Source organism: Bubalus bubalis, chromosome 2 (assembly GCF_019923935.1).
Source record: "Bubalus bubalis isolate 160015118507 breed Murrah chromosome 2, NDDB_SH_1, whole genome shotgun sequence".
NCBI classification, from domain to species: domain Eukaryota; kingdom Metazoa; phylum Chordata; class Mammalia; order Artiodactyla; family Bovidae; genus Bubalus; species Bubalus bubalis.
The window spans coordinates 66,317,996-66,333,075 of NC_059158.1; the positions used below are offsets into that span (position 1 = coordinate 66,317,996).

The 15,080-nt window shown below is 37.4% G+C and overlaps 1 protein-coding gene across 3 annotated transcripts in view; it reads left to right on the forward strand.

Annotated features, from left to right (window-relative positions):
* Positions 1 to 15,080, forward strand: part of PDE1A (phosphodiesterase 1A) — a 399,686-nt gene that overhangs the window by 93,360 nt on the left and 291,246 nt on the right. The gene's annotated exons all lie outside the window — the stretch shown is intronic.

Consider the following 15,080-nt stretch of genomic DNA (forward strand, 5'->3'; position numbering starts at 1 on the left):
AATTTAAAGTTTATGACATTATCAGACACAATGCTAATTAATAGAACAAAAATATTTTATAACAGACATTTATTAATATTTTTGTTGTCAAGATACTGTTGCTGCTAGTCAGAAGTCATTGTGTGACTTTTAAGGAAGAAATAATTACAAATTGATCTTCAAAATAAATTACGAAGGTCAGAGTAAAACAACAAATACATTTGAATGTAAGGCAGGAAATATTTATCAAGAAAACATCTTAGACATTGTTGAGCCTTTTTTTTTTCCAGTTGTGATAAAAGTAGCTCTAATTTTTAAGTGATCATCACAAATAAACTGTAATTTGGTAAACATTTTGAAGTCAGGCAATGAGTAATCTACTCCCATAGTATTACTTCATCCACAATTTACAAAAATTTGAATTATTTCCAATAAACTTATAACTAGTGGCAACAGCAGCAGTAGATATTAAAATTAATACCAAGAGCTACCATTCATCAGAATCTTAGCATATTTTTAGACAAGATACAAGCATATAATCTTCAGGGCAACTTCATGAGGAAGTATTAAATTCATAAATAATAATTTTGGATATAGGACTTCCCTGGTGGCTTAGATGGTAAAGAATCTGCCTGCAGTAGAGGATACCCAGGTTCAATCCCTGGGTTGGGAAGATCCCCTGGAGAAGGGAATGGCAATCCACTCCAGTATTCTTGCCTGGAAAATTCCATGGACAAAGGAGCCTGGAGGGCTATAGTCCATGGGGTTGCAAAAAGTTAGACATGAATGAGTGACTAGCATACACACACACATGGATCCAGGAACAAGGAATAAATAAAACATAAGAAAGCACTTCTCACTAGGGAGCTATGCAAGTCCTATTTTCTAAGCTAGAGATGCTTGGTGCTGTTTGCATTTATCTTGGATATTGGTATTGTTTAGAAACTGCTATTCAAATGTTTGTAATGTTTGAAATGAGGAAAATCAAGATTATGCAGGTAAAATGGTCTAGTGGGGATAATTTTATGGTTTATATATCATTTTGAAAATTTTTATTTGAAATAATCCACCTATTACCTATGGTGTTCAGGTAAAAAGCAATGAAAAATAATAATAATAGCAATTAAAAAATAATACTAAGCTTAAAAATGACCTGTTGGTTTATAGAGAACAAGGTTAAAGAAGTCTGCATTAGTTATAAACCTAGTCTCTGGTTCTGTGACTCAACATGACATAATTTTGATAGTTCTCATGGGAAAACTTCAGTTCATTTATATATTTGATTAAGTCCACTTGGACATGATCTTTAATTGAGCAAAATCCAACATTTCCTGAATTGGAGCTGCTGTAAGTATAGGGGCAAGTCTACAGTGCATTTGAAGGAAAAGATGATAAAGCTTCCAGAGTTATCTTTGAAACATCCCAAGTGTGCTTTGTTAGAGTCATATTTTTGTTACAAAGAGTGTTAATTCTGAGTCGAATTTGTGTCTATTTTTGCTATTTTGGTGACTCTACCTTTTAGGATCTTAAGATGATATTTTTAGACATATTGTTTATTAAATCAAAACAGATATTTAAATATTAATTATATATTCATTAACCAAGTGTTTGGTAGGCATTGAAAGTCATGGACTTTTATTATGAAAATCATCACTTCAGCTTTAAAAATATGAATATTTAATTTGACATTAAGGATCAAAGAGCTTACAATAAATTGTTTAGAGACCACTGGTAATAAAAAACAGTAGGAATGTATCTTCAACATACAAATGTGGTGATTTTCTGAGTCCTAATTAAGGAATGAAAAGAAAATTCTCATAGGTCAAGTAACTTTTTAAATTGTATCATTAAATTAAAATTTGGATGAAAGCAGGGACATGTGACAATCTGGACCACCTGTTTGTCAGGAATCTCTAATGAAGATTTCAAATGCTTATAATAATTCCAGTGGTGATGTCTTTGAGAAACAACATAAAAGGAAGTCTGTAATTTCTCTGCCCACTAATTACGCGTTGGCTTCACAATCCAGCTGCATCCAATTGTTTCTAATTCTGTGACCCATCTCATTTTCTCTGTGTCTCTTTCACTGTGTGTTTTACTTCAACCTATTATAGTTACCTAAGGAGATCACCTCTTCTCCAGAACTGTAGGATTCCTGAGGCTAGGATCCGTATTGAATCTCTGTATTTCCTATAACTTTTGATACAATGTGAGTCATAAGTAAGAACTTCAGTTCAGTTCAATCGCGTAGTTGTGTCCGACTCTGAGAGCACACAGACTGCAGCATGTCAGGCTTCCTTGTCCATCAGCAACTCCTGAAGCTTGCTCAAACTCATGTCTATTGAGTCGGTGATGCCATCCACCCACTCCTCTGTCATCCCCTTCTCCTCCTCCCTTCAATCTTTCCCAGCATCAGGGTCTTTTCTAATGACTTGATTCTTCCTATCAGGTCGCCAAAGTATTGGAGTTTCAGCTTCAGCATCAGTCCTTCCAATGAATATTCAGGACTGATTTCCTTTAGGATGGACTGGTTGGATCTCCTTGCAGTCCAAGGGACTCTTCAAAAGCATCAATTCTTCGGTGCTCAGCTTTCTTTATAGTTGAACTCTCACATCCACACATGACTATGGGAAAAACCATACCTTTGACTAGATGGACTTTTGTTGGCAAAGTAATGTCTCTGCTTTTTAATATGCTGTCTAGGATGGTCATAGTTTATCTTCCAAGGAGCAAGCGTCTTTTAATTACATGGCTACAGTCACCATCTGCACTGATTTTGGAGCCCCCTGTTTCCCCATCTGGTTTCCATGAAGTGATGGGACCAGATGCCATGATCTTAATTTTCTGAATGTTGAGTTTTAGCCAACTTTTTCACTCTCCTCTTTTACTTTCATCAAGAGGCTCTTTGGTTCTTATTCACTTTCTGCCATAAGGTGGTGTCATCTGCATATCTGAGGTTATTGATATTTCTCCTGGAAATCTTGATTCCAGCTGTGCTTCAATCAGCCCAACATTTCTCATAATGTACTCTGCATGTAAGTTAAATAAACAGGTGAAAATATACAGCCTTGACATACTCCTTTCCTGATTTGGAACCATATTGTTCCATGTACAGTTCTAACTGTTGCTTCCTGACCTATATACAGATTTCTCATGAGGCAAGTCAGATGGGCTGGTATTCCCATCTCCTGAAGAATGATCCACACAGTCAAAGGATTTGGCATAGTGAAAAAAAGCAGAAGTAGATTTTTTTTGGAACTCTCTTGCTTTTTCAATGATCCAATAGATGTTGGAAATTTGATCTCTGGTTCCTCTGCCTTTTCTAAATCCAGTTTTAACATCTGGAAGTTCACGGTTCATGTACTGTTGAAGCATGGCTTGGAGAATTTTGAACATTACTTACTTTGCTAGCGTGTGAGATGAGTACAATTTTTCAGTAGTTTGAACATTCTTTAGCATTGCCTTTCTTTGGGATTGGAATGAAAACTGACCTTTTCCAGTCCCGTGGCCACTGCTGAGTTTTCCAAATTTGCTGGCATATTGAGTGCATCTCTTTCACAGCATTGTCTTTTAGGATTTGAAATAGCTCAATTGGAATTCCATCACCTCCACTAGTTTTGTTCTTGGTAATGCTTCCTAAGGCCCACTTGACTTTGCATTCCTGGATGTCTGGCTCTAGGTGAGTGATCACAGCATTGTGGTTATCTGGGTCATGAAGATTTTTTTTGTAGAGTTCTTCTGTATATTCTTGCTACCTCTTCTAAATATCTTCTGCTTCTGTTAGGCCCATACTGTTTCTGTCTCTTATTGTTCCCATCTTTGCATGAAATATTCCCTTGGTATCTCTAATTTTCTTGAAGAGATCTCTAGTCTTTCCCATTCTATTGTTTTCCTCTATTTCTTTGCACTGATCACTGAGGAAGGCTTTCGTATCTCTCCTTGCTATTCTTTGGAACTCTGCATTCAAATGGGTATATCTTTCCTTTTCTCCTTTGCCTTAAACTTCTCTTCTTTTCTCAGCTATTTGTAAGGCCTCCTCAGACAGCCGTTTGCCTTTTTGCATTTATTTTTCTTGGAGATGGTCTTAATCACTGCCTGTTGTACAGGGTCATAAACTTCCATCCATATTTCTTCAGGCTTTCTATCAGGTCTAATGCCTTGAATCTATTTGTCACTTCCACTGTATAATGGAATGGGATTTGATTTAGGTCATACCTGAATGGTCTAGTTGTTTTCCCTACTTTATTCAATTTCAGTCTTAATTTGGCAATAAGGAGTTCAAGCCACAGTCAGCTCCTGATCTTATTTTTGCTGATTGTATAGAGCTTCTCCATCTTTGGCTGCAAAGAATATAATCAGTCTGAGTTTGGTATTGACCATCTGGTGATGTCCATGTGTAGAGTTTCCTCTTGTTTTGTTGGAAGAGGGTGTTTGCTATGACCAGTGCATTCTCTTGGCAAAACTCTGTTAGTATTTGCCCTGCTTCATTTTGTATTCCAAGGCCAAACTTGTCTGTTATTCCAGGTGTTTCTTAACTTCCTACTTTTTCATTCCAGTCCCCCATAATGAAAAGGACATCTTTTTGGGTGTTAGTTCTAGAAGGTCTTGTAGTTCTTCATAGAACCATTCAACTTCAGCTTTTTCAGCATTACTGGTTGGGGTATAGACTTGGACTACTGTGATTTTGAATGGTTTGCCTTGGAAATGAACAGAGATCATTCTGTTGTTTTTGAGATTACATCCAAGTACTGCATTTCAGACTCTCTTGTTGACTATGATGGCTACTCCATTTCTTCTAAGGGATTCTTGCCCACAGTAGCAGATAGAATGGTCATCTGAGTTAAATTCACCCATTCTAGTTCATCTTAGTTCGCTGATTCCTAGAATGTCAATGTTCACTCTTGCCATCTCCTGTTTGACCACTTTCAGTTTGTCTTGGTTCATGGACCAAACAGTACAGGTTCCTATGCAGTGTTGCTCTTTACATCATGGGACTTTACTTTCATCACCAGTCACATCCACAACTGGGTGTTGTTTTTGTTTTGGCTCTGTCTCTTCATTCTTTCTTATTTCTCCACTGATCTCCAGTAGCATATTAGGCACCTACTGACCTGGGGAGTTCATGTTTCAGTGTTCTATCTTTTTTCCTTTTCATACTGTTCAGAGACTGAGCCAGAACTGTATTTGAGTGTCTCCCGCAGAGGTATGGGCCAGCAGTGGCCTGCCACAGGGGCAGGGGCTCCGGGTGCAGCAGACGTGGGTTATGGCATAAGCCCTCTTGAAGGAGGTCACCATTACTTCACCATAGAGCTGCCAGAACTTACACAGAACTGGGGAAACAGACTCTTGGAAGGCACAAACAAAAAGCTTGTATATACCAGGACCCAGGAGAAGGGAGCAGTGACCCCAAAAGAGACTGACCCAGACTTTCCTGTGAGTGTTCAGGAGTCTCTGGCAGAAGTGTGCGCCAGTGGTGGCCTGCTGCAGGGTCAGGAGCACTCAGTGCAGCAGTGCATGCATGGGACCTTTTGAAGGAGGTGGCCATTATCTTCATTACCTCCACCATAGTTTGGCCTCACTTCAAACAACAAGGAGTGAGCACAACCCTGCCCATCAACAGAAAATTGGATTAAAGATTTACTGAGAATGGCCCTGCCTGTCAGAACAAGACCCAGTTTCCCCTCAGTCAGTCTCTCCCATCAGAAAGCCTCCATAAGCTTCTTATCCTTATCCATCAGAGGGCCAACAGAATGAAAACCACAATCACAGAAAATTAACCAAACTAATCACATGGACCACAGCCTTTCCTAACTCAATGAAACTATGACCCTGCCTATGTAGGGCCACCCAAAGCAGATGGGTCATGGTGGAGAGTTCTGACAAAACATGGTCCACTGGAGAAGGGAGTGACAAACCACTTCAGCATTCTTGCCTTGAGACCCCAATGAACAGTATGAAAAGTAAGAACTTACCCAGTCTTTAAACTTAAATACCTAAACGAACCAGGTCAGTATTATAAATGTTTGAAATAGAAAGTGTTGGGAACTGTGATAGATGAAAAGCAAAAAGCATTTGGTCTCACATTTTTAAAAAACACTGATAGACTAGACAAAATCCAACTGCAGTCTGTTAGCTGATGACTTTTAAAACGAATGAATGATAGCACAAAGAATAATTTGTTTCCTTAGGTCCACATAGTGGTTATGTCTCCATTTTCAGGGTGAATTATGGGGGTAAATCTTGACTGAGAATTCTGGCAACTATATCCAAGAGCATGACTAGAGGAATGGGCACATGGCTCTTGTTTCTAATGCCAGTTAAAGAATGAGAAAGCCACTATAATCTACAACACACTTGTACTGATAATATGTACATAATTCTGTAGCACTAAAGGGATAGATGAAGAAACATATAATGATTAAATGAATAAAATAGATTCATTTTAGCCCCATCTTGAATCATCCTAGAATCAGGGAATTCAATGTCTATAGCCCTATCCTTGAAAATCTATGACTTGTTAGAAAGCACTTTGTCAAATGGAAATCTGTCTTTCTATCAATACAATCTTTTTTTCTCTCTTAGTAGAACCGGCACTCGAAGGATCCAAATGCTGTCTATAACAGCACAACTTTTCAAACACTGAAGACAATTGTGTCTGCTTTTAATGTTTATAAATCTCCCTAATGGACTTCTCAAGTGGCACAGTGGTAAAGAATTTGCCTGTCAATGCAGGAGATGCAGATTCAATCCCTGAGTTGGGAAGATCCCCTGGAGCAGGAAATGGCAACCCACTCCAGTATTCTTGTCTGGAAAATTCCATGGACAGAGGAGCCTAGTGGGCTGTAATCCAGAGTCACACAGCGTCAGACTCGACTAAGCACACACACAAAGCATAGCGACTTAAAATGACATGAGTCTACAGATTAAGCCAAGAGGTTTGGAAATTTGTGTCAAACTTGATAGATTTCAATGGAGCTTTCTCATGCATCTATGGCCAGATGATGAGTTTCCTGTGAGTTGGCTGGTCTAGGAGGACCTTGGTTATATCCATACAACTTGGGTTTCCTCCATGTGTCCCTTTTATCCCTTCAGTAGATTAACCTGGACACGTTCTCATGGTACTAACAGGAATCTATGAGAAGAAGCATAAACTCACCCTTTTCAAGGCTCTGATTCAGTCACCTTTCTACTTCCCATTGGAAAAATCAGAAAGTTACATGACAACCCCAGAATTGGGTGGATGGCATTAATAAAAAGAAACACATAAGCCTGGGTCGATTAATATAATTAATGCTCTCTGAAAGCACGTATACTCTTTCTGATTCTTCTTTCCTTTAGTCCATCTATAGTTCAACCATTGAAGAGACAACAATAATTTGAATTTCCTTTCATTCTATTAAAGTTATCTGAGTGACCAGGGAGAATAGGATATATATATGTATATATTAACAGAATAGTGAAGTCCAGTTGTCCATTAGGTGGCTAATAGGCCAAATGTGGCTCACCTGACTTCAGATTATAGCATGCCTGAAATTACTGGTTTAAAAAGTTAAAAAAAAAAAACAACTTTAAAGCGTTTCACTTAATTGCCTAAAACATGAGCTGTTAAACCCATAATGATGGCCTATACTTTCCTAATTCCTTTTGGAGAATTGATTTTTACTGTGTCATGAAAACAGACTTGAGAAAATTAGTTATCTTAATAAAAGCTGAATAAAATTTATTACATGATTTTGGGCAATTCTATTCCAGTTCTACTAAAACTATGACTTAGAAAAAAGGCCTTGTAAATAGTAAAATAAAATAATACTCCCTTTTGCATTTGGATAATAGAGTATCATCAATAATGTGTCTTCTCTAGGGATTTATGATTATATTCTTTTAAAAAGGATCTATTTTTTATGAGATAGATTTATATTGTTTTCTATTACTGGACCCTCCAAACCAGTACAATAATAAGTAAATGTTTTCATAAAAGCAACACATTATAAAATTCCTCTTTTAAATCAGTGATTCATAGAATGAATGTTTGCTATTGATACTAGAATTACTGTTTACAAAACTAAACTAAACTAAACTAAACTGAACTGAACTAAACTAAAATAAAACAAACTTCTGAAGTCCTAACCTCAGATTCTGCTTCTGTAGGTTTGGAAGTAGAAAGCTTTGATTATTTTTACGTGCTCCCCAGTCTATTGCTGATTCATAGCTAGATTGGGAGCCACTTTCCTTGATGATATAATTTACATACAATAGGAATGGAAAAGCAGAGTAATTTGGAAAACCTTTTAATAAGATTAGCATCAACATTGGAAATATAAGCCAAATAATTTTTTTTCAGGTGAAATGAATGTTGTTAATTAAATAAACTGGCAATTAATTTTATTTAAAACAATATATTTCTTCCCCTCCCCACCTCTGGCAACCACCAATCTGTGCTCTGTATCTATGAGCTTGTTTTGTTTTGTTCTAGAAATGAATAGGCGAGGGCATATGGTATTTTATTTTTTCATTCAAAAATTTCTGTGAGTACAGGGGACCTATGAATATGAAGAGGGCTGTTTCTCCTCTAAAAAACCTTACATCCTTTTTTAGGATATAGGTCTCTAAAATACAGAGACAAATTACCATGAACTCCAAAGCAGTGGTTCTCAGCTTTGGCTGTTTTACAGTCACTTGGGAATTAAAAATCCCCACCTATTATATCAAAATTGCTGGATGAGACTTAGGAACAAGTGTTTTAAAAACTCTGTAATTATTCCTAATGCATTAGGAATACAGTCACATTTGAGAACCTCTGCCTTTAAGAGAAGCATACATGAAGGACGGTGACAGGAGAGGCAGAAACAATTGAACACTGAGCAGTACTAGCTTTTTGGCAGGCAAGTGGAAGAAAGAAAGGACATAAAAAAGATGGCACAGCATAAGCAAAGGCATGGGCATACAAAGGCACATGAAGTGTTGCAGAGTATTTTGCCAGTAGGGAGAATTTCTGAAAGGCTAGCATAGAACTGCGGAGAAGGCAATGGCACCCCACTCCAGTACTCTTGCCTGGAAAATCCCATGGACGGAGGAACCTGGTAGGCTGCAGTCCATGGGGTCACGAAGAATTGGACATGACTGAGCGACTTCACTTTGACTTTTCACTTTCATGAATTGGAGAAGGAAATGGCAACCCACTCCAGTGTTCTTGCCTGGAGAATCCCAGGGATGGAGGAGCCTGGTGGGCTGCCGTCTATGGGGTCGCACAGAGTCGGACACGACTGAAGCAACTTAGCAGCAGCAGCAGTGGCATAGAACTGAGCTTCTGTATGTGGAAAAGGCTTGTAGCTGAGAGCTTGGTTAGGCCTAGTGAGTCAAAGTCCATACTACATTTATTTTGTAAAGATGTTCTGTCACTCCCCTGGTCTGTTGTTAAAACTGACAAAACTGATGAATAAAACTCCTGAGCTCAGTATTTCCTAAATGCTATTTTGCTGTAGAGCACTATTCCCCAGAGATACTCTGAACAAAACCATTGAATAAGTTTGGAAAATACTGCCTGTCATACTTATTCTCCTCTTAGAGATTTATAAGGAATATTAGAATTCTTGCAGTAAAATAAGTTTTTTACTCCAGTATTACCCAAATTGTATTGTTTCTATATGATGCTTATTAATAATCTTCAGAAATTAATGCTTCAAATTATACATTTTTATTCCCCTAAATTTTTTTCAAAAAATGGCCCTTTTATTTTTCTGAAATTCGTTTTATTTTTCAGGTAGTGTTGTTTTCTTCCTTAAATTATTTCTTTTCTTATTCATGTTACTTAGAATAGAGTCTGACCCCAAGAAATATCTTCATAGTTAACATTTTATCTACTCTTAGGGAAACTTAGGCAAAAAATGTTGCCTTGTTGAGTGAATAGTTAATGTTCTATTACATAACTGTGATGGTGTGAGTTTAAAAAAAGGAAAAGAAATATTTTGAAAAGGTTGAGAAGTGATGAACAATGTCACATTATTGAAACAGCTGAGAGCAAATTAAGGAATAACAGATGGGAACTATGTGTGAATTATCACACCCAGGTATCACTATACACACAAATCTGGCTGCATTTTACCCACATCTTGTGCTTCATTATCTGCAAGGTTCTTTCTGCTACCTAGCAAAATGAAGTTTATATTATGGTAGAAACAAATCTCTTCAGTTTAGAAACATTTTCAAAGTAACCATCTGAACTTTACCTTTCTATTCCCTCCTGTTTAATTCTTCTAAAGACAGTATTTTATATCCTAAAATTCCTAGTAAGGGCTTTACATGTGACATGTCAAAGGTGTATAGTTCTCACAGTAAATCATGTGGCTCAGAAAACACATAGTCATTTACTTTTGCTCTGTCTTTCCCTTGCTTCACCTCAAGAAAGGAAAATGTTCATGTGTATCATGTGTATTAAATAATTGTGAGTAGCTAATTTTTAAAAATGATTTGGATGACTACACTGTTAAGTGAGAATAAGTTATACCTCAAGGAATGATTGTATAACTGCCTTGACATCCACATTAAGTTCTCCTAACGTTGTTTGTTATGAAGATGCAAGCTATAATGGAAGCCACACTTAAATGCTTGCTCACTGTTTCTTCCTTTGACTTATTGTGACCCCTTGAATGTCAATTTTTTTCTTCACCTATGAAATAGTTTTCATTCTATTTCATAAGGATATTGTGTGAAAGGGTGGTATAATGGATATACAAAAAATTTTTTTAAGGTCTTGACATGAGATTCCGCACAAGCATAAGCCATTATTATTCAAAATGGTGTTATTTGTAGATTAAACAGTCTACATTTCACTAAACATGAATTTAAGGGCAATGCTTTTTTTAAGCATTTTGCTGGCACTAAGTACATTCACATTGTTGTACAATTCTTACCATCATCCATGTCCTGAATTTTTCACTTTCCTAAACTGAAACTCTGTTCAAAGAAACACGTAAGTCCCAATTTCTCCCACCCACCTCATCCCTGGCATCTACCAATATACTTTCTGACTCCATGAATTTGACTATTTTAAGTACCTTGTATCAGAGAAGGTGATGGCACCCCACTCCAGTACTCTTGCCTGGAAAATCCCATAGACGGAGGAGTTTGGTAGTCTGCAGTCCATGGGGTCACGAAGAGTCAGACACTACTGAGCGACTTCACTTTCACTTTTTACTTCATGCATCGGAGAAGGAAATGACAACCCACTCCAGTGTTCTTGCCTGGAGAATCCCAGGGACGCAGGAGCCTGGTGGGCTACCGTCTATGGGTCGCACAGAGTCGGACACAACTGAAGCAACTTAGCAGCAGCAGCAGCAGTACCTTGTATAAGTGGAATCAAACATTATTTGTCTGTACCTACTGTATTTTGGAATGCATTTTTAAGATTAATTTTAATGTAGTACAGATTGTACAATGGTGCCACTTGCAGAGATGGGGATGGACCTAGACAGTGTCCTACAGGACAAAGACAATCAGAAAGAGAAAAACAAATATCATATTGATATATTAATGCATATATGTGGAATCTAGAAAAAATAGTACAGAGGAGCCTATTTCTAAGACAGAAATAGAGACAGACATAGCAAACGTGGAAATCAAGGCAGGGAGGAGGGTGGAAAGAACTGGGAAATTGGGATTGATATATATAAAATAGACAACTAATGAAAATCTACTGTATAATAAAGGGGAAAAAAGATCATTCTTGAGTGCCATAAATATTCCATGTTTTGTTATTTTAATATATTTTACTTTATTGTGATAGCTTTTCTAAACCGTGCTAAAAATCTATTTTTTGGAGGGAAGAATATTGGGTTGGTGCAAATGTAATTGCAGTTTTTGCATTGTTGAAATTTGCCATTTGATATTGGAATACATTCTTAATAAATGTGGTTATGTTATACATCATTTTCAGGCCCCTTTCTTGCTTTATGTTTTTTCTAATGACTTATTATAACTTGCTGTTTATTTTATATTTATTTTAGACTATGGTAATGTCATTATTAGTAGACAAAAAGCAAATTCAAGCAAATTTTAAAATTTGAGTTCAAAATGGGTTATAAAGCAGAAGAGACAACTCACAGCATCAACACCACCATTTGGCCCAGGAACTGCTAACAAATGCATAGTGCAGTGGTGGTTCAAGAGGTTTTGCAAAAGGGGTGAGAGCCTTGAAGATGAGGAGCATGATGGGAGGCCATTGAATGGTGACAACAGCAGACTGAGAGCCATCATCAACACTAATCCTCTTATAACTATATGAGAGGTTACTGAAGAACTCAGCAGCTGATCATTCTAGGGTCATACGGCATTTGAAACAAATTGAAAAGGTGAAAAAGCTCAATAACTGGGTGCCTCATGAGCTGACCACAAATCAAAATAATTGTCATTATGACATGTCATCTTTTCTTATTCTTTGCAACAACATGAACCATTTCTCAATTGGATTGTGAGGTGTGATGAAAAGTGGTTTGTATATGACAGCCAGCAATGACCAGCTCAGTAGCTGAACAAAGAAGCTCCAAGGCACTTCCCAAAGCCAAATTTGCACCAAAAAAAGAGGTCATGGTCACAGTTTGGTGGTCTGCTGATGATCTGATTCCCTACAACTTTCTGAATCCCAGTGAAACCATTATATCTGAGAATTATGCTCAGCAAATCGATGAGATGCTCTGAAAACTGCAACACTTGCAGCAGGCAACTCAACAGAACGGGCTCAGTTCTTCTCCACGACAGTGGCCGACCACACATCACACAACCAATGCTTCAAAAGTTGAACAGATTGGGCTACAAAGTTTTGCCTCATCTTCCCTATTCATCTGACCTCTCGTCAACCAACGACCACTTCTTCAAGCATTTTGACAACTTCTTGCAGGGAAAGCACTTCCACAACCAGCAGGAGGCAGAAAATGCTTTCCAAGAGTTTGTTGAATCTTGAAGTATGGCTTTTTATGCTACAGGAATGAGCAAATTTATTTCTTATTGCCAAAAATGTGTTGATTGTCATAGTTCCTATTTTGATTAATAAAGATGTGTTTGAGCCTAGTTATAATCATTTAAAATTCACAACCACGAAAAGTCCAAAAGCCACAATTACTTTTGCACCAACATAATAAATGCTACATTCTATTAAGCATACAATACAGTGCACTTATAAGGCCATTTTCTCTGTCTTTAAAAAAAAATTTTTTTTTTTACTTTACAATATTGTATTGGTTTTGCCATACATCAACATGCATCCACCATGGGTGTACAAGTGTTCCCCATCCTGAACGCCCCTCCCACCTCCCTCCCCATGTCATCCCTCTGGGTCATTCCAGTGCACCAGCCCAAAGCTTCCTGTATCCTGCATCAAACCTGGACTGGCAATTAATTTCTTATATGATATTATACATGTTTTAATGCCACTCTCCCAAATCATCCCCCCCCCCCCACAGAGTCCAAAAGACTATTCTATACATCCGTGTCTCTTTTGCTGTCTTGCATACAGGGTTATCGTTACCATCTTTCTAAATTCCATATATATGCATTAGTATACTGTATTGGTGTTTTTCTTTCTGGCTTACTTCACTCTGTATAATAGGCTCCAGTTTCATCCATCTCATTAGAACTGATTCAAATGTATTCTTTTTAATGGCTGAGTAATACTCCATTGTGTATATGTACCACTGCTTTCTTATCCATTCATCTGCTGACGGACATCTAGGTTGCTTCCATGTCCTGGCTATTATAAACAGTGCTGGGATGAACACTGGGGTACACATGTCTCTTTCAATTCTGATTTCCTTGGTGTGTATGCCCAGCAGTGGGATTGCTGGATCATAAGGCAGTTCTATTTCCAGTTTTTTAAGGAATCTCCACACTGTTCTCCATAATGGCTGTACTAGTTTGCATTCCCACCAACAGTGTAAGAGGGTTCCCTTTTTGCCACACCCTCTCCAGAATTTATTTCTTGTAGACTTTTGGATCGCAGCCATTCTGACTGGCGTGAAATGGTACCTCATTGTGGTTTTGATTTGCATTTCTCTGATAATGAGTGATGTTGAGCATCTTTTCATTTGTTTGTTAGCCATCTGGATGTCTTCTTTGGAGAAATGTCTACTTAGTTCTTTGGCCCATTTTTTGATTGGGTTGTTTATTTTTCTGGAATTGAGCTTCAGGAGTTGCTTGTATATTTTTGAGATTAGTTGTTTGTCAGTTGCTTCATTTGCTATTATTTTTTCCCATTCTGAAGGCTGTCTTTTCACCTTGCTTATAGTTTCCTTTGCTTTGCAAAAGATTTGAAGTTTAATTAGGTCCATTTGTTTATTTTTGCTTTTCTTTCCAATATTCTGGGAGGTGGGTCATAGAGGATCCTGCTATGATTTATGTCGGAGAGGGTTTTGCCTATGTTCTCGTCTAGCAGTTTTATAGTTTCTGGTCTTATGTTTAGATCTTTAATCCATTTTGAGTTTATTTTTGTGTATGGTGTTAGAAGGTGTTCTAGTTTCATTCTTTTACAAGTGGTTGACCAGTTTTCCCAGCACCACTTGTTAAAGAGATTGTCTTTAATCCATTGTATATTCTTGCCTCCTTTGTCAAAGATAAGGTGTCCATAGGTGCGTGGGTTTATCTCTGGGCTTTCTGTTTTGTTCCATTGATCTATGTTTCTGTCTTTGTGCCAGTACCATACTGTCTTGATGACTGTGGCTTTGTAGTAGAGCCTGAAGTCAGGCAAGTTGATTCCTCCAGTTCCATTCTTCTTTCTCAAGATTGCTTTGGCTATTCAAGGTTTTTTGTATTTCCATACAAATTGTGAAATTATTTGTTCTAGCTAAGTGGAAAATACCATTGGTAGCTTGATAGGGATTGCATTGAAGCCATAGATTGCTTTGGGTAGTATACTCATTTTCTCTATATTGATTCTTCCGATCCATGAACATGGTATATTTCTCCATCTATTAGTGTCCTCTTTGATTTCTTTCACCAGTGTTTTATAGTTTTCTATATATAGGTCTTTAGTTTCTTTAGGTAGATATATCCCTAAGTATTTTATTTTTTTCATTGCAGTGGTGAATGGAATTGTTTCCTTAATTTCCCTTTCT